The sequence below is a fragment of the Callospermophilus lateralis genome, chromosome 16 (assembly GCF_048772815.1).
Source record: "Callospermophilus lateralis isolate mCalLat2 chromosome 16, mCalLat2.hap1, whole genome shotgun sequence".
NCBI classification, from domain to species: domain Eukaryota; kingdom Metazoa; phylum Chordata; class Mammalia; order Rodentia; family Sciuridae; genus Callospermophilus; species Callospermophilus lateralis.
Window position 1 is genome coordinate 22,266,889 of NC_135320.1, and position 25,006 is coordinate 22,291,894.

Genomic DNA, 25,006 nt, shown 5'->3' on the forward strand with positions numbered 1-25,006 from the left:
TGATAATGAAGTCCATCCCAAAGGAATGTTAATGAACAGCCCCAGCAGATTTGAAGATAGCCCATCCCAAAGAAGTGTTAATGAAGTCCTTCCTGCCCAGATTACCTGTGTCCCAACCCTTCCCCCCTTACATTCCATCACCAAAACTATAAAAAGGAGAGACAACCGCACTTCCACGGATTCCACCTCTTGGGTCCCCTTTTTCCTCCGGGAGAAGTCTTTTCTGCTGTCCTTTAATAAACTTCTAATTTCTACTCTGACCTTGGTCCCAGCAAACTTTCAGACTGCCAGCTGATGATTGGCTCACAGCGGCCCCAGCAATATCTAGCTGATTGGCTCCTCTGCGGTGATGCTCATTGGGCTGTTTCCCTGCCCTTTCAGGCCACGGAGCTGCTCATTGGGGAACTTTTTTGGCTCTGCCCACGCGACCCAGCCAATTGGCCTTAAGAGCAGGAGGATTGTGGGAGGTGGAGAGGCTGGTGGTTGGGGAGTGGCTTGTGGGAAGCCAGTGGTGGCAGTTGGGTTCTGAGGGTTTTTCCTGAGGAGCGGTTTTGTTTGGCATGTGTGGTTCTAAAAATAAAGTTAGTTTCTTTTGACAAGTGGCTCCTGAATTGTGCCCAGCCAGACTGCAGCAAATTCACAAATCAACATATAGTTAAAAAGAGAAATAATAAAGAATTTTAATCAAGATACCCAGAATCTTAGTCACAAATGAAGAGATGAAAAAAATGGGATGTGAAGAGATGTAATTTACATGAAGTTAAAATGTCTTAATATATGTATTACTGGAGGCTATGATAATTTTAAAACATAACACCCAATTGTTTTTTTTTTTTGGCATTTCTTCCAAGTGGTAGAATTGCATGCACTGACCTTCAATCTGTTATTGGTGGCCACTTGACCAACAAATGGCATAAACAACACTGAGAGTTTCCAAGTTCAAGTTTCAACAAATGCAGGATTTTCCACTTTCTGTCTTTTGAGAATTCATTCTTATAATTCTTCTCTTAACAACATGAAAAACCCAAATAGTCCATGGAGAAGTGAATAAGCAAAGATCCACCATGGGGAGAAATCAAAGTCTTTGGTCTTTTATCATAAATGGACTTTTAGCCAACAACTAAAACTTACTTATACATGTAAGTTAACCATGTTATAAGTATATTCTCAAAACCAATTATACTACTCTAGCTCATACTTCATGAAAAATTTACAAGCCTTCCTTGCTAAGCCATGCTTAAATTACAGATATGTGAACTAAATAAATGATTTTTGTTTAAACCCCTATGGTTTGGGGTGATTAGTTATGTAGCAATAGTTGAATGGAAGAGAAGGCAAATAAATGAAGCGAGAGAAAGGGGAGTTAGGAGAATGAGAGAGAATAAGGAACAACCCAAAGCTACCAAAGATATTAAAGCTAATCACCCAACCTCAATACAAAGAACTTAATGTTAAATAAACTGAGCTTAGTCATAGTTGGGCTCATCACAATAAAGTTACAAAAATAAAAGATGACTTGAAAATCTCAAAAGTATTTGAAGAAGTAACTGTAATCTGACAATTGATTTCTCAAGATGATGGACTATCTTGAAATTGCAAAAATTACCAAAAAAAAAACTTTCTTAATATTTATACTCCATGAACATATCCTTCAAGAATAAAGAAGAAATAAATAAATGCTCAACAAACATAATGTACCACCTGTAATTACAAACTGAGAAAAAAATTAATTGTTAAATTGTAATTAAAAAAATTAATTCTTTAGGCAAAAAGAAAGGAAATCCAAATTCAGTCTTAGAGATACAGGGAAAGCATGAGTAGCAACAAATAGAATAAAACATAAACAAAGATTGGCAATTGTTATTACAAGAATAATAAAGCCTTGTGGTGTTTAAAATATACAGAGAATTTAAATGCGTGAAACAGCATTTGTGTACAACTCAGAATAGAGATATAGAAGTTAAAATGTTTTAAGGGAAAAACACAAAAGGTCAATTAACATGAGACTTGTTAAGTAAATAGTACAACCTAAAATCTCAAGAATTGAGAATGAAAGAATGTTTAAAATGTGTATAATCTTTAAGGTAATAGAGAATAAACAAATAATCATAAAAAGATAATCCAATGAAGAAGGCAGGTGGTAACACAGCTTAGAGGGGGAAATGAGGTATAAACTCAGATGGTAAATTTAAACCCAACCTTCTATGATTTGGATGTTAAATGTCACCTATTAACCCATATGCTAAAGGATTAATCCCCAGGGTAGCACTATAAGGAGGTGGTGGAACTTTTAGAGGTGGGACCTGGTGGGAGAAGGTCCTTATGTCACTGGAGGCATACCATGAAGTAGACTGTAGGACCCTGGTTCTCCTCCTTTTTCCTCTCTTTTGCTGCTTGGCTAGGAGATGAGTGGTTTCACTCTGTCACAGGAACCTACCCTGATGTGATGCTACATTGCCACAAGCCCAAAAGCAATGTGGCCAATTCATCATGAGGTGGAACCTCCAAAACTGTGAGCCAAAATAAATCTTTCTTTTTATAAGTGGATTATCTCAGGTATTTTGTAATAGTAATGGAAAACTAACACATTAACATTAATAATACTTAAGTCACATAAATTCATAAATGAGTTAAATTTTAAAATATGTTACAATTGATTTTTAAAATAATCTAATTAGACATTGTTTTGAAGAAATGTGTCTGATATATGTGAATATAGAAATTCTGAAAAATTAGAGAATGGAAAAACATATACTACATAAACACCAATCAAAAGAAAACTGTCATAATAATGTCACATAATGTGCAATTTAATGAGAACTAATTGTAAGGGATAAGGAAGAATATTTCATAACGATCAATGTTCCAATTAATCGTGAAGATATATTTCTAAATTTGTATAAGGCTAATAACATAACTTCAAATTTTAAAAAACACAAATTAACATAACTACAAAGAAAAATAGTCAAATGCATAATCACAATAGAAGGTTTTAACATTCATCTCTTGGTGATGGATAGAACAATACTCTCCAAAATATTCAGTAAGCAAATGGAATACTTAACACAATCATCCAAATCCACATCATAGATATATAAAGAAAACTATACCCAACAACAAAATATAAGTTGCTTTTTGTTTGTTTGCTTGTTTCAAGAATCGGGTGCTTCAAAACAGTTGTCCAAAACTAGTCATAAGCTGATTATCAAGGAAGTCTTAACACACTTCAGATAATTTAAACCACGTAGGCAGAGCTTGTTCTACAAACAAAATAAATGCAGGATGGAAGGCGGGGGAAATGAACTAGAAAAAACATTTAAACTTTAAGCCCAAATATCAGAAATGAAGAAAGATAGAGAATCAGATAGGCAAGCATCTGTCTTAAGCTACTATTTCCCTGCCCAATGTACTCTGTGTTTTCAAAACCCAGCTCTCTGCCACATTGGGTTCAGGTTCATGATTTATATCAATGAAACGTCCAAGACCTCTACTTCTATGTAGGTTTTGCCAATAAGGAGCCCCACCTAAGATAGAAGGAATGGAAAAGGGTAAATTCCAGATATTTGTTCTGCTGGGATCCTTCCCTCATCTTAATCTGCTTTGTCTCAATTATACTGTTATATTAGGCTCATGTACAAATAAGTAACAAAAAAATCCCACCATTATGTGTGCAATTATAATGCACCAATAAAAAATGTGGCAAATATCTAGTTTGTCTCTCAGTTGAAGGTTAATGTTGAACTTTATTAGACAAATTGTCTCAAACATGACCCCATTTTTTTCTGCCCTCTATGTGGCTTTAATATATTAGCTGGTAAAAAATAGTATTGTACTTCCTCAACAATACCTCTAAGAGTCTTGTATTTGATTTGATTCATAAAAGCATATTCTGTAGTACCTAAGCAATAATTTTTATCCAAGAGGCTATGAGAAGTACAAAACTGGAAAGAACTTGTATAGGTCCTCAAGAATATTTTAAGTAAAGTTAAAAGATTAACATATATGAACAAATTTCAAGTTTGAAGACAGAAAATTTCATTCTTAATTGTGAAGTTTCAATACATATGGTTTTAAATGAGAAAAATGGCTTCATAAAGCTGATCGAAATTGATTTGTAATGGAGTCAAAGAGAATGTTTCCACTAGATTGCAACTATTTCAGAAATCAGATTCAGTGCCACTGCAGATTCACTGAAGATGTTATCAATGATTTTGAAGAAAACAATTGTCATTTGACAGAACAAACTGTTCATGAACTACCAAAAAAAAATCTCTACATAGAAATGTTTTTAATCCATGTTCATAAGCAACACAAAACACATTATTATAAACAATTAGAAAATCGAAAACATTTCAACACTATTTTTTAAATTGTGAAAAAGGATATACATGCAAAAAGTACCAAAAAAAAGTGTAATTCGTTAAAAAAAAAAGTAAATATCCTTTATTAACCATTTGGGGTGAGAAATAGAACACTGCCAATCCTAGAAGCTCCTTCTCCCACTTACCACTATCTGCAAAACTATAACCACTATATTTTATAGGTAAGTATCTCCTTGCTTTTCTGTATATTGTAACAAGACTTCAATAATTATTTAAGCAATTTAATTTATATTTTCCTAGTTCAAGTGGAAGTTTTGGCCTCATTATTGATCTAAAAGGGGAAACTTTTTAAATATTGCATCAAGTATGATACTTGTTGTAGGACTTTTCGTAAATAGATTTTAAGATTAATGAATTCTTACGTTCCAAACCCATTTAGCTTTTAAAATCATGAATAGATGTCAATTTTTATCAAATAATTTTATGCATTATTGATATCATTTTTCTTACTTATCATGTTACTCTGGTTAATTCCACTGATAATTTTAAAAAAGTAATCAAATACAGCATTTATGCAATAAAAGCAACATTTTCAGGTATTATCCTTTATATATGGGTAGTATTTGAGTACCAATTTGTTTAGGATTTTTATGTCTATGTTTACAAATCAGTTGGCTTATTTTCCATGTTGTTTTCATTTATTTTTTGTAATGCCTTTCTTATATATTGTATTAAAAATTAGCAACCCTCATAAAGTGATGTGGGTAATGTTTCCTCCTTGATTCTCTGGAAGTTTTTGTTTAACATGGAAATTATTTTCATATGTTAGAAGACTTCAGTGATAGAGCCATATGGTCCTGAAGTGTTTTTCATGTGAAATTTTTTAAAATATTGTTTTAGTTGTAGATGGACACAATATCTTATTTTATTTATTTATTTTTATCTGGTGCTAAGGATCAAACCCAGCACTTCATATGTGTGAGGCAAGCACTCTGTCACTGAGCCACAATCCTAGCACTCATGTGAAGAATTTTAATCATGGATTTAATTTTCTAAAAGTTATATGACTATTCAGATTTTCTATTTCCTCTTTTGTCAGTTTTGGCAAACTGTATTTTTTCATAGAGTTGTTCACTTTATTTGAATTTTCAAGTTTAATAAGCTTAAGATATTTATTGTAAGTATTTATAAAGATGAATTAGCAAAGATAATCCTCCCAGTTTCATCTAAAATAATTTTAAATATCAGTATGAGCCACAAAAGAGTAAAGTCATCAAATCATGGAATATACAGATAATAAAACGCTATGCACTCACAACATATTATAAAGTAATATTTGACAATATGGAAAATATTTAAACTATAATGTTAAATAAAGCCTTATTATGAAACTCAATATAGAGTATATATCCTCCAACATTATTATATAGATGATCGTGTGTGTGTGTGTTTGTGTGTGTGTGTAGGTGTGCACATGCCTATGAGAGAAAAAGATAATTCTTTAAAAAATGACTGGGGGATAAAATAGCAAAATGAACAATTTTTGAGTGATGAAATTATGGGCATTTTCTTCTTGTTACTTATTATTTTTCCGATTTTATAACATGTCTTCTCCAAATCAAAAAACCATCACTTCTCTTTCCATTACACAAATTTTTGACTCTTCATACTAGTTTAGGCAACATGACAAGGTGAATTGAAAAACATTGGGCAGCTAGAGGGAGATAATGTTGGCTAACAGGGAAGACCCACTACTTGAATCAGACTGAGGAGCCACAACCTTCTATCCTGAGCAGTGTAGCAATGGAGAAGGGAGTGCAAATGAGAAGCAAACTACGTGGAGGAGACTGGCAATTGGTACGAACCAAGGCAAACTGTCCTGTGCTCATCACCAAAGGCTGCTGCTCAGCTCACACTAAGTGTTGTTATGAGGAAATGCAAACCTGGTATTGCCATATCTTTTGTTTCACAAAGAGAATATTATCTGATTTTTTTTAAAACTTGTGATTTCCCAATTTGTAAATATTAAATTTATTTTCATGTTTAAAATATTGATCTAACCAAACAAAGCATGTCTGCTGATACATCCAGCATCTTGCCTTTAAATATTGCTATACAGAAATGAATAATCCCTTAGCATCCTTTCAAAATGCAGCCTTAGTTAGGAAGTTAAGCCCAGATGTAGACTTTTAACAAAAGCAGAAATCTATTTCCAAATACCACCATTTTTTTCCCCAAGAATTACAACTAAATCTACAGGGAAATCTATACTAGGAGAAAAAATGTATAAACACTGCCTCATTGCCAATTTCTTAAATATTCCTCCTCTGAATGCATACTTATTTTTCAGTTAAAGAGATCCAATCCAAATTCTTAATTTTGGGCCTGTAATATGAATACAGAATCTACAACCAAACCAACCAGAGAAGAAAGCAGAGTGTGCTCACTTCTATAGAATTTCCTGTATTTCTGAACTCTGGTCAAATAACTTGCTAAAGAGGTATGAAAAGTTGCTGCCATTCTTTGGGCTTTATTCTCCTCACTTTTAAAATTAAAAGGTTCAGAAGATGTTGCCCATCTTTGAAATGGTGTGAGTCTGTGAGACTATGTATGTGGTGAGAAAACAGGTACATCCCTTCATAGGAAGTCACACGGATACCTCAGGACTTCAGATAAGGGCTCAATCTTTGTTTTTGTGTTACTGGGGATTTAACCTAGGACTTCCCACATGTTAGGTAAGCACTCTACCACTGAGTTACAGCCCTAGCCCTTTTTGAGATAAGTTGTCATGAAGTTATGCAGTGCTAGACTTTCTCTGTTCTTCTCCAGACCCAAATTTCCAGACTGATTTCTCTCTAATCTTCTGTATCTGTTGTCTCTTTCAAACAATCCAACTGCCATGTTCTCTGGGCCATCAAGAATAATGGTGCTCTTCCCGTCTTTGTAGGCTTTCCCATGGTGTTATTCTTGCTATTTTTGGCCTTTCCCTACTCTTTGAGATCCTACTCATCCCTACTTTCTTCACCAAAGTCTCTCCAACCTGGTAGCTCCTTAAAAAAAAAAAATAGTATGACCAAGAAAATAGTATGACTAGCCTGGCGCTGTGGTGCACACCTGTAATCCCAGCTACACAGGAGGCTGAGGTCAGCGGATCATAAATTCAAGGTCATTTCTGGGCAGCTCAGCACGACCCTGTCTCAAAATAGAAATTTAAAAAGGGCTGGGGATATAGCTCAATGGTAGAGTGCTTGCCTAACATGAGCAAGGCCCTCGATTCAATCTTATGTACCCCACACATGTACACACACACAAAATAGTATGACGATTGCTTCAGGTACTTATGAAATTTTCTGTGACTTGATAACAAAAAGAGATGATGGATTACTTATCTTCATAAATCCCATGCTACAGAGTGCAGCACATGCTAGCTAATACTTGTGGGAATAACTAAGCTAACCTTTCAATAACACATACATTACATATATATACTTTTTAAGATTCACAAATATAATTGTTCTAAGGAAATAATCTGACCAATAGCACATATGGGATTTATGTTGGATAGGTTTAACTAAATTTCTGATTAGGGACAATTTTTCCAAGTTCATTTAATTTGTGACAGTGAAGTAAGTGAATGCTGCAAAAAGAGCCAAAGGAAATCATGAAACTTTTTGGCTGATATGTTTTTTTCAATGACTGAAGATAAACACAAAAAAAAATCCATAGAAATAAACAATTCAGATTTACTTGCAACTATCCAATACATTCTTCTCATTTGTGAAAGATACGCTCCATCTGACATAAAGCTGCCCCCAAATTATATTCATCCAGGGCCAAGAAAATGAACTAGACTTTCTTTCATTTTATTTTTATTGTTTTATTTTTAAATTTCGGGCCACACCTAGAACAAATATAAGAATATTCCAAGACAAAGTGTTTAGTGAAAGGATTAAAAACATGTGCTACTCATTTATATCTTTGATTTCTTTAAAAACAAAAACCAAAAAAAAAATTGGACCGTACATCTTCCATTTTCAGTGTTAAAGAATTCAACTCTGTATAATACTCTAATCCAAAATAAAATTGCATTGCAAAATAAAATTTCAGCTTATTCAAGCACAGCCTTTCCAATGCTCGCTATAAAATTTTCTTACAACTGTTACACATGACAAAGAAGTTTAATAAACAAAGCAGGGACTCTGAAGCATGTAATCCTACATACTGCTGAGCAACATGACACATATTTCCATTAAATTTGGTAATAGTTTATTTGATGAGATTAAACTTTACACATTATTAAATGTTACCCTTTTTAATTATTGAGGGCCTTAGGAATCAATTGAACCTTTTATAATATCAGAGTTTTATCACAATCATGGGAACTATGTCAATGCAAGAATACCCATGAATGGTTCACAGGTATTTGCACTCTAGAAATAACAAAAATTTTTTTGTAACTAAAATAATTCTCAATAATTGGTATTACAATAGAAAATTGCAATTTGTCATTGGATTAGCTTGCTTTTAATAGATAATTAAGAGTAATTATGTTGATGGACATTTATTGGTTAAAGATCAATCCTGAAGCATTTATGATAATTACAGATATTAAACTGCAAATGTCTGATATATCTAACTTAGACGATTCATTGTCTTCTATGCTTTATATGCTTTAGAATTTTCTAAAGTTCATAGAAAATTGACATAAAAAATGAGATTAAAGTAGAATCAAGATTTCTTTTGAGCTTCCAAAAGAACCCACTACAGTTTGCTTTATGGTTTTGTCATTTTGACTTTGAGAGTGCATCTTTATAGTCATCTTGGTGTTGTTTTATTCTATTGCTATTATTCTATTCTTTGTTGCTTCCAGTGCATATCTTTTCTCTACAAATATGTGTATTGGAGGGTAACCAAACTGACCAAAGTACGAAAGTCCTCTTTCACTTCCTGGGATGTGTATAGCCAAATCCTTATTTCTGATACCATAATCCTAATACTATTAAAATCCAGAGAGGTCCAAGTCTCCTGAGGCTCTGAGTCCTGTCTAAGCTAATTAGCCATGAACTCATTTTCATATTTATTCGATATGGTCCACTGCTCCCCTTCATATTTTTTAATAACACACCAGTGCCTCAGTTTGGAGCTAGGGACATAATCAGCAGTGATACCTTAACACCACTATCACATGCACACCTCAAATATAAATCCTAGAAGACTACCTGGGAAGAAATTACCTGAGATTAGGTTAAAAGAAGAAAGATTTTTCTTCAAGGTGAAAAGCCACGTCATAGTCTGCAGACAATGGCATCCTGTGGCTCCAGTTATGCCCCACATCTTTCTGCTCCCAAGAGACATAGCATAAACTGTGTCACTCCTTGGTAATAGGAGTGGGGGTGGCCATGACTGGGGATGGTGCAATGGGGGTAATAGAATTAGGTCTAATTAGAAGACCTTGGTTCTAGTTCTGCCTCTGCTGCTCACTATGTGTCATGAACAAGCATGCAGTCTCTTGGAACCTCAATTGCCCCATAGTTAATTAATGGAGAGAAATAAGATTGAGAGATTAGACTAGTTTAGCACAGCTTAAAAGTTCAGAGCACTTATTCTTCCAGAACTTGAGATTCTGTCAACCAGAGATATTCTGAAAGTAGAAGTTAACCTTATTCTGCAAAGAGTTCAAATAAATATGCAAAAGCATTAGGCTATGCATAGTCAAGCAGATCTTGCTACTATCTATAGGACTACTAGGTGATTTTATTGCATGAATATTTTAGAAGAGTCTCAATAGCATTTCCTCAAGTCCAACAGTGGCTAAGATGCTGATTATACTTGACCTGTTCATTTAAAATTATACAGTTGCTTTGTTCCTCTTGAAAAGCTGTCATTTTATCAATGTCAATGTCTTATAGTTGAGAGTCCTTCAAATATAGGAATATGTAGAATTTCCTTAAACTTACTTTACCACAATTATTTTTAATAGATTTTCATGCAACTAGGACTCAGAGAAGTGAATACTGTCTGGTTCTAATATCCCATTATGAAAATTTCACACTCGCACTCCTTCTCAGTCAAAAAGGAAACCAGGCTGACAAATAAAGAAAATAAGAAAGGAGAAGCATCTATGGAATGTTGGTGTAGGGGCCTCTGAAAACCTCCTAATAAAAGCAAATAGAAGCCAGGCACGGTGATGCACCCCTGTAATCTCAAAGACTCAGGAGGCTGAGGTAGGAGGACCAAGTTGAAGTGGTCCTTGAACCACCAAGTTTGAGACCAGCCTCAGAAACTCCTGTCTGAAAATTAAAAAAAAATTTTAAAAGGACTGAGTGATGAGGTGTATTTGATTTCCATTACAAAAATAATTGAAATACTTGCAAGAATCATCAAAGATGTCTGGGCACGATGACGCACGTCTGTGATCCCAGTGGTTTGGGAGTCTGAGACAGGAGGATTTTGAGTTCAAAGTCAGCCTCAGCAAAAAGCAAGGCACTAAACAACTTTGTGAGACCCCCATCTCTAAATAAAATACAAAATAGGGCTAGGAATGTGGCTCAGTGGTCAAGTGCCTCCCAGTTCAATCTCCAATACAACGCCCCCCCCAAAAAAAGAATCATCAAAAATTACTTTTCTATAATCCTGGAAATTAACTAAAGGTTTAGTATAAGCCATAGAACAATAAGTCAAGAAAAACAGCTGAATCTCAACGCCAACACTGTGCAGTATAGAGTTTTAACTTGACCTGTATCAATATACTTTTCTCCAGCTCTGAAAAACATGCCCTCACAATAACTGTGATCAAAGCAGCCTATATTCACTTTAGAAAACAGAATAGATTTGGAGTTCCCAAATGCTATATCCTCTGAGAATTGTCACTGTGTCTTCTATGGAAAATACCTGGATAGGGGCTGGGGTTGTGGCTCAGTGGTTGGGTGATCGCCTTGAACGTGTGAGACCTGGGTTCGATCCTCAGCACTACATAAAAATAAATAAGTGAAATAAAGGTATTGTGTCCAACTATAACTAAAAAATAAATATTTTTTAAAAAAGAAAATACCTGAATAATCCTCACTTACTGAGCTTTTCTTTATTTCACCTGAATTAAAGTTCCCTCTGGAAGAAATATGCCTTTAGAATTTCAAAAATGTCCAGGGGCAGTAGTTTTGCATAGCAGCTACTTGATATAATAATACTAGTTGAGGCAAATAAAAGGCTTACAAAAAAATAAAATAAAAACATAGAAGTAAATCTGCTGAATGAGATGTCCACAGGAAGCTATAAAGGTGTGCAGTGCTATGTGTCTGCTAGAAAACATCTGATTTCTTACTTCGGCTTGACTTAAAGGCTCTTTGTAAGCTGAGTTGAAAACTGAAAGAATGTCAGTGGCATGCCTTAGCATCTTGTCTGATCATAAGCTGACCACTAAGCTACTGAGCAGAGGCTTCAAGTGGCTATATATAGCAAATAACATAGTAATAAAAATAATAAATAACATATTGCAAAACAAGAACATATGGCCCACAACAGGAATAAAGCAGTCAATCAAACTATTTTAAGGTAGCCCAGTTGATGGACTTACTAGACAGGATTTTAATTAACTACTATAAATATATTCAAATAAATCATGTCCAAAAAAGTTTGAGAATGGAGTCTTGCCAAGTGGAAACCATCAATAAAGAGGGGCAGCTGCTTGCCCAATGTCTCTATGGGCAGAGGATTGCCTGGCAGTCTTCAGAGGCATTCAGTCTCCACTGATGAGAATGGTCCTTAAGCCCAACTTTATTCTTTTCATATACATCCTACATACTGTTTCTGGTTATTTTGAAGATTTTTCTCTCCTAACTATATCCAATATTTTTTGTAAAGTGAACATTAAAATAAATAATGTTAGTCATGCTTCTCTATTTGAAAATTAAAACCTTTCATTAATTCTGCAAGCATTTCAGTCATTATCTTTCATCATTGCATGTCTTTCTAGTTTCTTTTGGAGTTTGGATTTATATGGCTTACATATGTATACTTACATATACATATAAACTTGCACATACATATACAAGCATATATAATGTATTTATTATATGTATAATCTGTATATATATTTATGTATACTTATTTACATATATAAATATTGTTAGCTATGTATGTTTATATGCATGTACATGTGACATTTATGTATGTGTATATATCATATACTGCTTAACCTGTTGCTCAAAGTTTCTTTTTGTTCTTTTTTTTTTTGTACTGTAAAGGTAAAAATTTTAAGCTGATTCTAAGCCGCAGACCCTGAGTTAAAGTGTAAAAGACCAGACATTGTGAAGTTTCTAAACTGCAGGGCTTGGGTTAAAAAGTAAAAGACCAAGTATTGTTAAATTCCTCTGCTACCCCCGGAACCTGTAATCTCTGTAGCTGTTAGGACAATACCCGAACTGCCCAATAAATATTCTCACTAACTCCTTTGGTTGTCTAATAACTTGGGACTCTGAGTAGCCTGGCACATAGGCATCCAGGCCCCTCAAAACCAATCAGTTTAAATGTGTACCCCGCTTAGAAGTGACCAATCACCCCTTCCCGATCTGTTCCCGCCAATGAATGTACTAATCAGGTCTCAGAGTTGTTGTTCAATTTTCCCGTGCCTCATGATGATTTGTTCTGATGTATGCAAAGCCCCCACCCCCTCCAAAAAGTGTACTTAAACTCTGCCTGACCTCTGCTCTGGGTTCTGGGATGCTCTATCTTCCTGAGTGAGCCTGGAGCCTCAGCATGCTGAATCAATAAAACCCCTTCTGCCAATTGCATGAAGCTGGTCTCTTGTGGTCTCTCCCTCCAACGCTTCGCCGGACCCTTACAGTACTAGAGGTAAAACCCATGTTCTTGCATAAGCTAGGCAAGTGATCTACCATTGAGCTATACCCCCTGACCACCTTTATTATTTTTATTTTGACACAGGGTCTTGCTAAGTGGCCCACACCAAACTTAAACTTGCAATCCCCTCCTGCCTCAGTCTCCCAAGTAGCTGGGGTTACAGGTGTGCCCAGTTTCTTTATTTTTTACACATTTTTCTTTTATCTTTTACACGTTTTTCATTTGTCTAGTTCACTCTTCACAGTTTTAACGAACTATTTAACACATTGATTCAATTTTTAATGTTATGATTTTTTTAGCCTGAATGTTTTAAATTCTTTTAAATATCTTTTTTTCTCACTTTCTATTTCTTTCAGTATGGATTTTTCATTCTCTTTTAGATATTTAAGTATTTCAAACATACTTTTAATACAATCTCTTTCAGATTGACCTATTTCTTTCCATTCTGATCGTAGTAATTCTATTGCTCCTAGCATCCACAGACTCTCCCTGGTGTTACTACAATTTTTCATACAGTTTTGTAAATCTTGGCTGAGAGCTTACCTTCAGCAAAAGTTGATTTTAAAATCTTTGAGATGTGAGTGTCCCAGTTTTGCATTCATATACAAAAGGGATCCTATGAATTTAAATGGTGATGGCCAATTATTTCTATAAATTAGAGTTTCTAACATAGGGAGTTTACCTATAAACCCAACAACTGAAATACAGACCTAAGAGTTTATTTTCTCATAGAGAACTGTATATTTCATCCAAAGTCCAGTACAGAAAGCAATCTTCCTCACTTTTTCCACAGCTGAGGACTACAGATATTTTCCATCCCTTTCCATGACTGAGGTAGCCCTAAGGGTGCAGGCTTCGCACAGTATTGTATACACGTACGCAGACCCAGCAGCAAACCATCTGTTATGATAAACATTCCAACCTCAGGCCTCCAATTTGAAGTCTCAATGTATCTTGACATCATTAGCTTCTACATGCCATTCCAACTCTTTGTTTCTTGATTTAGGGCATCTGTGTTGATTTGATGGTTTGCTTTGCTTTTCATTTTCTGTTTATTCCCATTCATTTTTAGCTGGGTTATCCATACTTTTAAAAAAATGGAAAATGAAGTTAGAGGATGCTGGCTGAATGGCATCTAGATGTTTTCAGATTTTTTGACTTGGTAAGCATTGAAGGAGGATCTATCCTTCAATTTTCCTCCACACTTATTCTTCCAAATTTCAGTCTTCTTTCTTCTCCCACTCCATATTTTATATACTAACTTAATTAATGGGTGAGGAAGAGGCCTATGGAAAGAAGATCCAAAGTCGAACAGCACTGTGGAGTCATTTCTTTAAAAAAAACTTCCTGACTCATTAAACCTTCCCTCCCAGTGGTTCTCAATCTTAGAAAAAGCAAAGATCATCTGAGGAATTACTTAAAATGCAGAAATCAGAGTTCCATATACTGAAGCTCTTTGTCAATAGGTCTGAAGTACAGTCTAAGAATATGGAGAACCTGAGTAGATCCTAACATCCTTATTTTGATTAATTTGGTAACTTTAGACTATAATGTGGGAGATTAAAAACAAATTAAAAACACCCTAGACATCAGTTTAATTTATACAGCTATAATTTATACTTTTCCACTAAAAGCAAAAAAAAAAAAAAATCTACTTAAGTGTTCTGCTTAACTCGTTTATAATAAAAGTTTATGAAGTTTACCACTTAATTGCTTCTAATATCGTTTCTTAAAAGGTATTCTTTTGAAATATTTATTTGAGATCAATCTTGTTTTAAAATGGTGCAATAAGAAATATGTACCACTGAAAACAACTGACATTATTTGGAAACTTCCTGCCATGATAATTTCGTCTCAGGAGAAATTGGAGAAATCCATAAAATTACTTAGGCATTATTTACAGAAAGCTGAGTCAAGAAACAGGTGTTACTATTGGAATGATGAACTTCTCCTCTTCTTGACTCATAAATTTCTAGTATATGAGCCTATAAATTCTATATTAGATGCTAGGTTCACATCAATTTATGTCATTTATTTCCTTTCACTGGGAAAATAGAGGTAGATGATCTACATGGATCTTTCTAGCTGTCTCACAAACCTTAGGCTTTGAGAGCAAGTGGAGATACCAGTGCTTCAGTGGATCCAACTTGCACATGTCCCAGCCCTTGGCTGTTGGAAGTTATTCTTGAAAAATATTTGCATCTGTGCAAAGAGCCTGGCCACAATGCTAGCTAGCATTCCACTTCCAGATGGCTATGATTACCACCTAATTATTTTAAACCTTGATTTTATTTCAAACAGTTTACCATTGTCAAGGGTCAGTGCCCAGTATGATATTGCGGAGATCAAATATTTTTGGTTCTAGGTCCCTGGTTACAAGAGTTCAGGAATGGTCTTCCTTAGAATGATTGATAGACCATTCAACAAAATCCATGGATAAAACAATGAATCCAATATTAAAATTATAATAAAACCATAAATAATTTTATAACAATTATTTAAAGTCACAGTTGTTTGCTTTAAATTTCCAACTGTCCTGATAAGTAGGAAAGCACCAAAGAAATATATTCATTTTCTTAAATTTTTTTTAAAGAGAGAGAGAGATAATTTTTTAATATTTACTTTTTAGTTTTCAGTGGACACAACATCTTTTTATTTTATTTTTATGTAGTGCTGAGGATTGAACCCAGCACCCCGCCCATGCCAGGCGAGCGTGCTATTGCTTGAGCCACATCCCCAGCCCTCTATTCATATATGCTACTATTTAAAAGTTTATGCTATTTCTACATAATCCAAACACAAACCTCTCAACAAAATGTCTGAACCCAGATGTCTGTTACTAATCCCCTGTAGAGCTTGACAGGGGCCTTGCCACAGTATAGGGATCCTTGTCTTGATATAATAACCCAGAAACTTAAATCAAGAATCATATATTCTATTTGTCTTAAATTATATATTATGCCCGGCATAGTGGTACATGCCTGTAATCTCAGTGATTCAGGAGGCTAAAGCTGGAGGTTCACAAGTTTGAAGCCAACCTCAACAACTTAGTGAGACTCTGTCTCAAATTAAAAAAATATAAAGGGTTGGGGATGTAGCTCAGTGTTTAAGCACCTCTGGATTCATTCTCTGGTATCACAAAAAAATCTATGATAATTTATCTTATGGACTTAGTTTATATATACTTATATATTCACAAATTTGTAATTATGAATTTAATATAAATTTATTCATTAAACCAAGCAAGGTAATTTTGTATAAATAATAAATGGATCCTAACATTCTTTAAGCTCCTTAAATAATAACAAGTTGTCACTGATATAATTCTACAATATTGATAAAAGATTCATATTTTAACAGAGCATTTCATGCTAATCTTCAAGAAGAATAATTTTTTTTGAAAGTTAGTTTGTGGACCTTTATATCATAATTAGGATGTCACTGAATCAAATTTATGGACCTGAAGTGTAGTTTATTTTAAAATGTTCTCTATAATCAAGTTTCACATTTTTTTGCAGAAGTTGTTTAATGCTATGAAAATTAAATACCTTTATTGTGGGTTTCTTCTTGGTAAATTCAGTTTGTCAATAAACAGCAGTGTCTACTCACGTTTGTCTTGTTCTGCCTCGACGCCTTCACTCTCTGTGTCACTTGGCAAAAGCCATGGTTGATGAAGTACCTGTAGTTGCTTTAAAGATTCATCCTGCAAGAAAACAAATTATTTTAGATGAGAATCTAGACTTATATCAAGAGCACCAGTATGGGTGAACAACTCTGCTTTTATAAACTGCATGTTCAAAAACTCTAAGAAGCACTCCTCCATGTCAGAGAAAAGCTAGAAGTTTAAATTTGTTTTCATGTCATAGACATGAGTCACAAAACTACCTTTGTTTACATTTCTCTTTTAATAAGATTTAGAACCTTAAGAAGAAATATCTATTTTCCTGTTAAATTAATATTTCTATAGCAATGTTAACACTCATTCTTGGAAATATGAATTTTATAGAATACAAAATTGCATAAAATGTGCCTCTTTCCAAACAACATTTAAATTTCTTTTAATCAGAAAACAGATTAGTAGGACTTAGGGAACACTTCACTCAACTTTGCCCTTCAGTATTCCTTCATTGTCGCCTTCCTCTTCTTTTAGCTTTTTTTTCTGTTTTAGTCTTGAATTCTTAGGCTCAAGTGATCCTCCTGCCTCAATCACCCAAGCTGCTGGAAGTAAAAGTGCATACCACCACATTTAGATTCTACTCATGAGTTCTGTAAAAATGTTCCCTGAATCCTCTCTTACTGCTCTTTCCTTTCAGTCACTAACCAAAAGTCACCATTTCCCATGTTGTTTTGTGTTGTTCTTGGTATTGTTGTCATTTGTGGTCTTGGGGACTGAACTGGGCCTCAGGCATGGTACACAAATACTGTATCATTGAGCTATGTCCCCATCTCAACCATCTCCCATTTTGACTGTAGTAATAACCATCTGTGAAAAATTTTATGGCCAATTTTTATAATCTCTCATTTTTTCTTACTTTTTCCCTCTGACTTCAGTGTTTTTGGAAGCCTGTAGGTTATCATTAGCTTGCTCCTGATCTTTCAAGGTTTCTCTCATTATTCCCAGAGTCTAACTCAAGGCCTGTCAGGATCCATACCCATGAGCCTGATCATCAACCCACACCCACCACCCCATTGTAGTTAACAGGTAGCATCAATTTTGTCATATCCTACAATCTAACAGGGTGTTTTACACTGCAGTTCCTTATCTCTCTCCAACATTAACACTCTTCCTCCAAGGCTCCAGTGCCACCTCTGCTAGAAGGTTTTCCAGTACTCCAAAGCCAGGATGCTCCTCCATTCCTTCAAGTGTTTAAGGTACTCATATAATAATGAGTCTATAGTAATCATACTTTCAATAACCCACTATCTCCATAGTAGCCTAGAAGGTCCTTGAAGGCATGGGTAAATATTTCCCCTATGCATTTCCTCCATCTATTATCGTACCTGCCACAAAACAGGGACTGAGTAACAGAATTTTATATCTATGTTCTTTCTAAAAACATCATCCCAGTCTGATGATGAGGAAAAATATCCAACAAATATCAATGGAAGGACAAAAACAAAATATATGACCAGTACTAGTCAAAATATTTGACTAGCCAAAAGTCAAAATTGCTAGCTACCATCATGAAACACAAAAGAAGCCTGAGAAAGGGTCACAATCCAGAAGGACCTAAGGAGATAGAACTAGTGAATCCAATGTGGTATCCTGGATGGAATCTGGAACAGAAAAAAAGGACATTAAGAAAAACTTGTGTAATGATGAACAATGTGTGGAGTTCATTACTAAGAATGTATTGATAATGGCTTATTCATTATGACAAAAGTCCCTCACTAATAGCAGGTATTAAAAGTAGTTGAAACTGGTAGGAGGTATACAGGATCTCCTTATTATCTCTGCATTAATTCTGCAAATCTAAAACTGATCTAAAATAAAAAGGCTTACTTTAAAAATAAAAGACAAAGCAAACTAATATTTTGAAAATGATCTTCATTTTCAAATGAAAACACCAGAAATTTTTAGCCTCAGCAGATCTTGAAAATAGTCTGTTATTTGGATTGAAACTTTCTTATCCAATGAGCCATGAGCTCTGCAGGGAGATGAAGAGACACATTTTTTTTAATCTTGTTTAGATTGGGGCAGTTACTTCCCCTCTCGGGACAACATGAAGAGGGTGAAGGTACTAGATTAGACAATGTCTAGTCCTTAACAACTGGTCCACATCTAAGTCTCCACTCTTCTTTATGTGATTGAATGTGGGAGGTACCAGATGAGCTACTGAAGGGAAAGTTTGCAAAACATTAAAAATATTCAATACACTAATAAATATAAATTGATATTTATTTTTGTGATTTAGCTTAATCTTTTAAAATTTGTCAGATTTGACCTTAGGATTATACAAAGAAGCAGTAAAAAACTGAAAAAACTTAGATTTAAAATTCCACAACTATAGAGATAATGGCAGAATTAAAACTACAAAAATTCACAAGTAACAGAGGGAAAAATCACATTTATGAATTTTTTTGAAAAAAAAAAAACAAAACAAAACATGCAGTCTCTGATGTTTAAAGAAATACAAAAGAAAATGATGGTTTTGGTGTTCTAAGGTAAGATCAAAAGACTCAGGCTCCTCTCGTAAAACAGAAAAGTTTAAAGTGATCAAAAGAAAATCTATTCTAATGAAAACATATTTTGAGGCTGGCAGTGTAGCTCAGTGGTAGAGCATTTGCCTAGTGTGTGCAAGACACTGGGTTCAATCAGCTGTTCTGCATAAATAAACAAACAAATATATAAAATGATAATAATAATGATAATGATTTTTTTTTACAGAGCTAGGGGTCAAACAGTGTCTCATACACACTAGGCAAGCACTCTACCTAATGATAAATTATAAGTTATTTATCTTTTGTTCTAAATACTAAAATCCATTCTCATAAGAAAAGATGTGACGCATATGGCAATTTTTTCCCACAATAATTCAGAATATTAATCAGTAGTACTGATTGGTTTCTGGGTTTAATGGCCTTACTCCTGAGAAGATAAGCAGCATCCAACTATTCTTTGTTTATTGTAAATTATAAAAAGTACAAATGGAACATTAGTTAGAAAAATATGTAGTTTGGGAAGAACTTGAAAATGTTGAGTTATTAGAATCATAAACATAGAATAAATATTACTATTAATAGATGATGATACAACTGTTTTACTTTGGTTTTCCCTGGAATAGAGCTAGTAATATAATGCACCTGTTTGCTTTATCAGTGCCAATAGGACATGTCCAAAGCTCAGCCCAACAGTCTACATATAATTCTTTTTGATGGGGTCAAGGAGGTAAAATCTTGAACATTTTATACACAAGAGCTGATGTATTCTTCTTTGTTAAGTTTATTCAAAAATTTTCTACAGGCACTTTAAACTATGTCTGAGTTTGGTACAAGCCCTTTCATATTCCCAAGAGTAAATTCTCTGGGCTGTTTTTAGAAGAAACACTATTCATTCTTTTTCTAAAACACTTTCACTGTGAGTATAGCAAATGTCCAATACTAGGAGGGGTGGGAAACAGTGACATGGATCATATGGGAAACAGTTGCTAGCCCTGAATCAACATATCATTCTATCTGCTAACAGAATAAGTGCTTTATAAAGTTCAGCTGTATTGTTCCACATGGATAGCTTATTTTTAGATTCTCTAAATGCAATCAGTGATTTATGTCACATGTGGCTATGGAAGTTCTGTATACTTAGAAAGAAAAAAAATGTTTCTTTGTTCAAATTTTCACTAGTGGACACTTAAATTCTGAATTAACTAAGTATTTCTTTCCTCTTGGTATAAGTATGTTTAAGTACGGAAATAACATTAGTTTCCACTTTTCAGAAAGACTCAATAATTTTTACTTTTTCTTCTATAGCCACAGAATCTCTTAAAACAAAACAAAAAGATCCCTGAAGCATGGTCTATATAAAGCAAAACAAAATCACACTCAATTCTAGATACATTGAATAGACTGCTTCTACTGATGAAGAATTGGTCCTGTACCTGTAAGAAAAGGAAATTTCCTACATATAATTGACATAGTTTAACTAGCAAAGTTTGTGAATAACTTTCTTTTTTATATTTATTAATAAAAGAACCCATACAACCAAGCTGTGAAAGTATGATTCTATAGCCCACTTCTTTTAAGAACTGCAAAAGGACAATGAAACTATAAGAAAAAAGAATTCACCAAGTTTGAGGAACTATAGTTTGAAATAATCGGATCTGATAAAAGAAGAGAGGAGCAATAATAAAGTTAGAAAAATATGGTAGATTGTAAGAAACATTGCAAAATTAACTACTCAAATTTACAGGACATATTTGCTATATTGACAATGCATTATGATCACACTCCATCCTATATTCTAACTCATTGCATTTGGTGGTTTTCCTTTCCAAGCAAATTGCAAAGTAAAGTTGCCAAAGACTTGAAAAAGGAAAAAAAACTGTCAGGGGTAGTCAATGAAAAGCCATTTTATAACATGACTTCCAGTTACCTAATTCTATAGAGGCTCTTGATCTTTCATTGACTTTAGCTACTTTATAATTATATTTTTATAGAAAATTATAAAAGTGCCAAATAGTCTTGCCTACATGAAATTCAATTTCATTCTTTTATAGTGCAATTGATTATTATCCTATTGAGATGATTCTATTTTGACAGTTTTTGCATCTATTTATAACTGCACTTCAGCATCCCTATTTGTCTGCATATGTGACAGTTTGAATTCTCCTTTGAACATGTTACTTGTTCCTTCATTGATTTATTAGTTACATAAATCTTTGACATGTCTTCAGTTTGCATCTGTATGACAGTACTATTATAATCTTTTAAAAGTTGTTATTGAACAACATAAATCCATTGTTAATGATTGTCAATGACAAACTGATTTTCTTCAGGGGAAAAAATATTTGTTTCCCAGTTAACCAAGCCGAATAAAACTGTGATAATAAATAATAATTGGCTTCAGCTTTTAACAAAGAAATCCCTAAAAAGGATAAAAATAAAGTAACTTACTTATTATAGATGATAATGTCATATGTTCCCCACCAGAAATAGAGTTGGAACTTCAGTATGCTGGAGATCACAGAATACAACACAGGAGAAACAATACAAACTGGCCAGAAATGATTCTAAAATATTTTGTTCAGAGAATTGATCACCTTTCCATTTCAAATGGAAGGGCTCACAAAATCAAGCTAACAGATTCAAAAGAGGCTTGCCTTCCTCCAGTGCTTCTCTCCCTGTCTGACACCCTTAGAGTCTGTGAAGCTGCCACTTGCCAGTGACCTTGAGGGTGTTCTGGCCTTCACCACTAGCTTCCCAAAGTTGTAAGGACCACGGTAAATCCCTCTTTAAAAAGTTTGAAAAATCATTAACTTCTTGGGTTCTTTAAAAATTCTTAACTGCTTAAGGTGACAATTCTTATCTTCATGCATATATATTTAAATCACAACATTTCACTACTATGTAGGCGATTTTCAACTAGTGTACCATATTGCTTCCCAATGATTCATCTAGGAAATGTGATATTTTAAAGAGATTAACTTCTCTACAAAAGGTGTAACAACCAAGATTTATGCTTAAATTTGTTAAGTTGTTCTCAACTCTATCTATATAGTATTCATTGAGCAATAACATTATCATTCTAAAAGCTAAAAATTCTGTTATGAAATTATGATTCCACTTTTGAGTTAGCAAGTGAAGAGCGTGTAAGTTTTTAACTATCAGAGATATTTTGAAGATCAAGAAAAGTAGATTATTATAAAATATATCATTTTTATTCAGTTAAAAACACAAATATTATTCTGAAAAAATAACATGCTAACAAATAGAAAATATAGAATAAAACTTATCTTTTAGCCTTACTCTTAAGGGAGAATATATTTTCTCTTCAGTTTTGATTCAGGTCTAACCAAAACTGCCTAATGTTGTATGGTTATGATTCTACCTTACTATAAGACTAGATTTTAAAAAAACAGAAACTTTGATCTGCAAAGAGTTCTTCAAATTTCAACAAGAAATGTTAAATATCTTAAAAATGTAAACACTGTGAATTATTTGAATTTTTGTGTGTACTAAGTAAAAGCAAATGTTTGCTAGCTTGCTTTTAACATCAATGCATCTAACATTTTTTAAATGTTGTTTATTGTTTCCTGATTCTGATAAACTGAAGGAAAATGGCAAAAGTAAGAGCATTAAGTGAGAAAAAGAACAAAATAATATCATTTTATGGCTCACATTTTTTACCTTTAGCTACATAAAACTTCTTCCTATGAAACAGACTGAAGTTGGGGGTCCTTCTGAAATTGAACGCAACTTCCTTATGCTCAGATGGAGGCTGCAGAGCTGTATGCTCTGACCTGGCAGAGGCCACGGAGTTTAAAGTGGAGATCCCCTATACTGGGAACTATCTAGCACAGACTAACTAAATCTACATCTGGGTGTCACCTGGCTTTTGTTTCTATAAATTGGGACTGATTCAGTGGGGCTGGTGGAGGAAGAAGCAATCTCCATCAAACTGTATAAAATACATTTTTTCCTTTTTCCATTGTTTGCCTATTTTTTCACACTGCTGCATTCTGCCAGCCAAGACCCAGGCTAAGCCCCTGGGGTATGCTGCTGGTAACACCACAATATACAAAAATCTCCAGAAATAATACTGGAAAGGATTCTTTAGAACTGTACTTCTCACCACCTGGGGTATTTATGAATCACAGAGATCTTGGTAGGGTGATTTTTAAATCTTTAAGTATCCAGCAATCCCAAGGTTGCGTATTTCTTACAAGCCCCGAGGTGATGCTGACTTAGTCAGAGGGACTCTCTGAGGAGCAATGCCCTTCAAGCACATCCCAAGAGAATGCACAAATTCTCAACCTTCTTGCCAAATAAAGGATTCATGCTTATATATGGCATGCACACTTACACTGCGCATTGGTAGTTACAGAGAAAATCAGGTGCTTTTCTTGAATTAGAATTACAAAATTAGAATAAGCCTTATTGTAGCATTTCCATCATAGTTAGCAGCCCATTTCTTATACCAGCACCTCAGGGCTCCTCTTCTTCCATAGTGTTAAATCCAGACAGGACACATTAGAAAGGCAATAGATACCTTACTTGTAGAGGAGGCCAGCCACCTCCAACCCTACCAACAAGTGAGGAATGCGGAACCCAGCAACCACAGAATCCTAAAGGGAGGTTCTACTGATGAATACTTCAAAAATAGTTTCTTCCTTCCTGAGGGCAACATTAATTGCTGTGCTAGTTGCTAAACATCTTCTACTCAATCTCTGCATCAAATTCATTAAACTGAAATTGAGGGGTTTTGTTCCACTATTTTTTTTTTTCGCCTTATATATTTTGACTTTTCTAACCTGAATTCAAACAGCTATATAGACATGTATTTTTTTCTCCTTTGGTCACTCTTTCTGCAGGGTTCTTTGGCAAAGCTTCAACCATCTCTAAATAGGTATATAAATCTTAATAGGTAGGCAGCCAGGGATGGCAGCACATGACTGTAATCCTAGAAGCTTGGGAAGCTGAGGAAGGAAGACTGTGCATTCAAACCCAGCCTCAGCAAATTAGTGAGGCCCTAAGAAACTCAGGAAGACCCTGTCTTTAAATAAAATATATTTTTAGAAAGTGAGGTGCCGGGGGCCTGGGTATGTGGCTCAGTGGTTAAGCAGTCCTAGGTTTAATCTCAAGTACAAAAAAAAAAAAACTTAAAGGGGTGTTATGCATTCCAATTTTGCTCTCCAAGTGATATATGAGGCAAGTGAGAGTTTAAGTATTGACACACATTCTGAATAAACTATGTATGTATGAGCTACACAGCAGAGTCAGGTTTTTGAGTGGACTCACACATGCAAAAATAGTTATATAGGAACAGAGTCTTGCCTGCTGAGAAGTAACATTGAAACCAGGTAGTTAGTACTGCTAAAATACCATCACCAAACTGCTTCCCATACCCCTTCACCTGCAGCAGGTTCAGCCGGCTAATTCTGTGACCACTGTGGTTTATCTCCAGATCAAACTTTGGGAACTCTATCCACTGTTTTTCCTGAGAGTTCCCAAATACTCAGTATTCAGTCCAAAGTTCTGTGACACAGAATACCCAAAAATACATCCAAAAATAAACCCGAGAATCCAAGGGGGTTTTCAAGGGAATTCTATTGCGTATTTTAATGTTGGGACAGCACTTTGTGTAACACCTTGTCAAATGCATCCGGATGAGC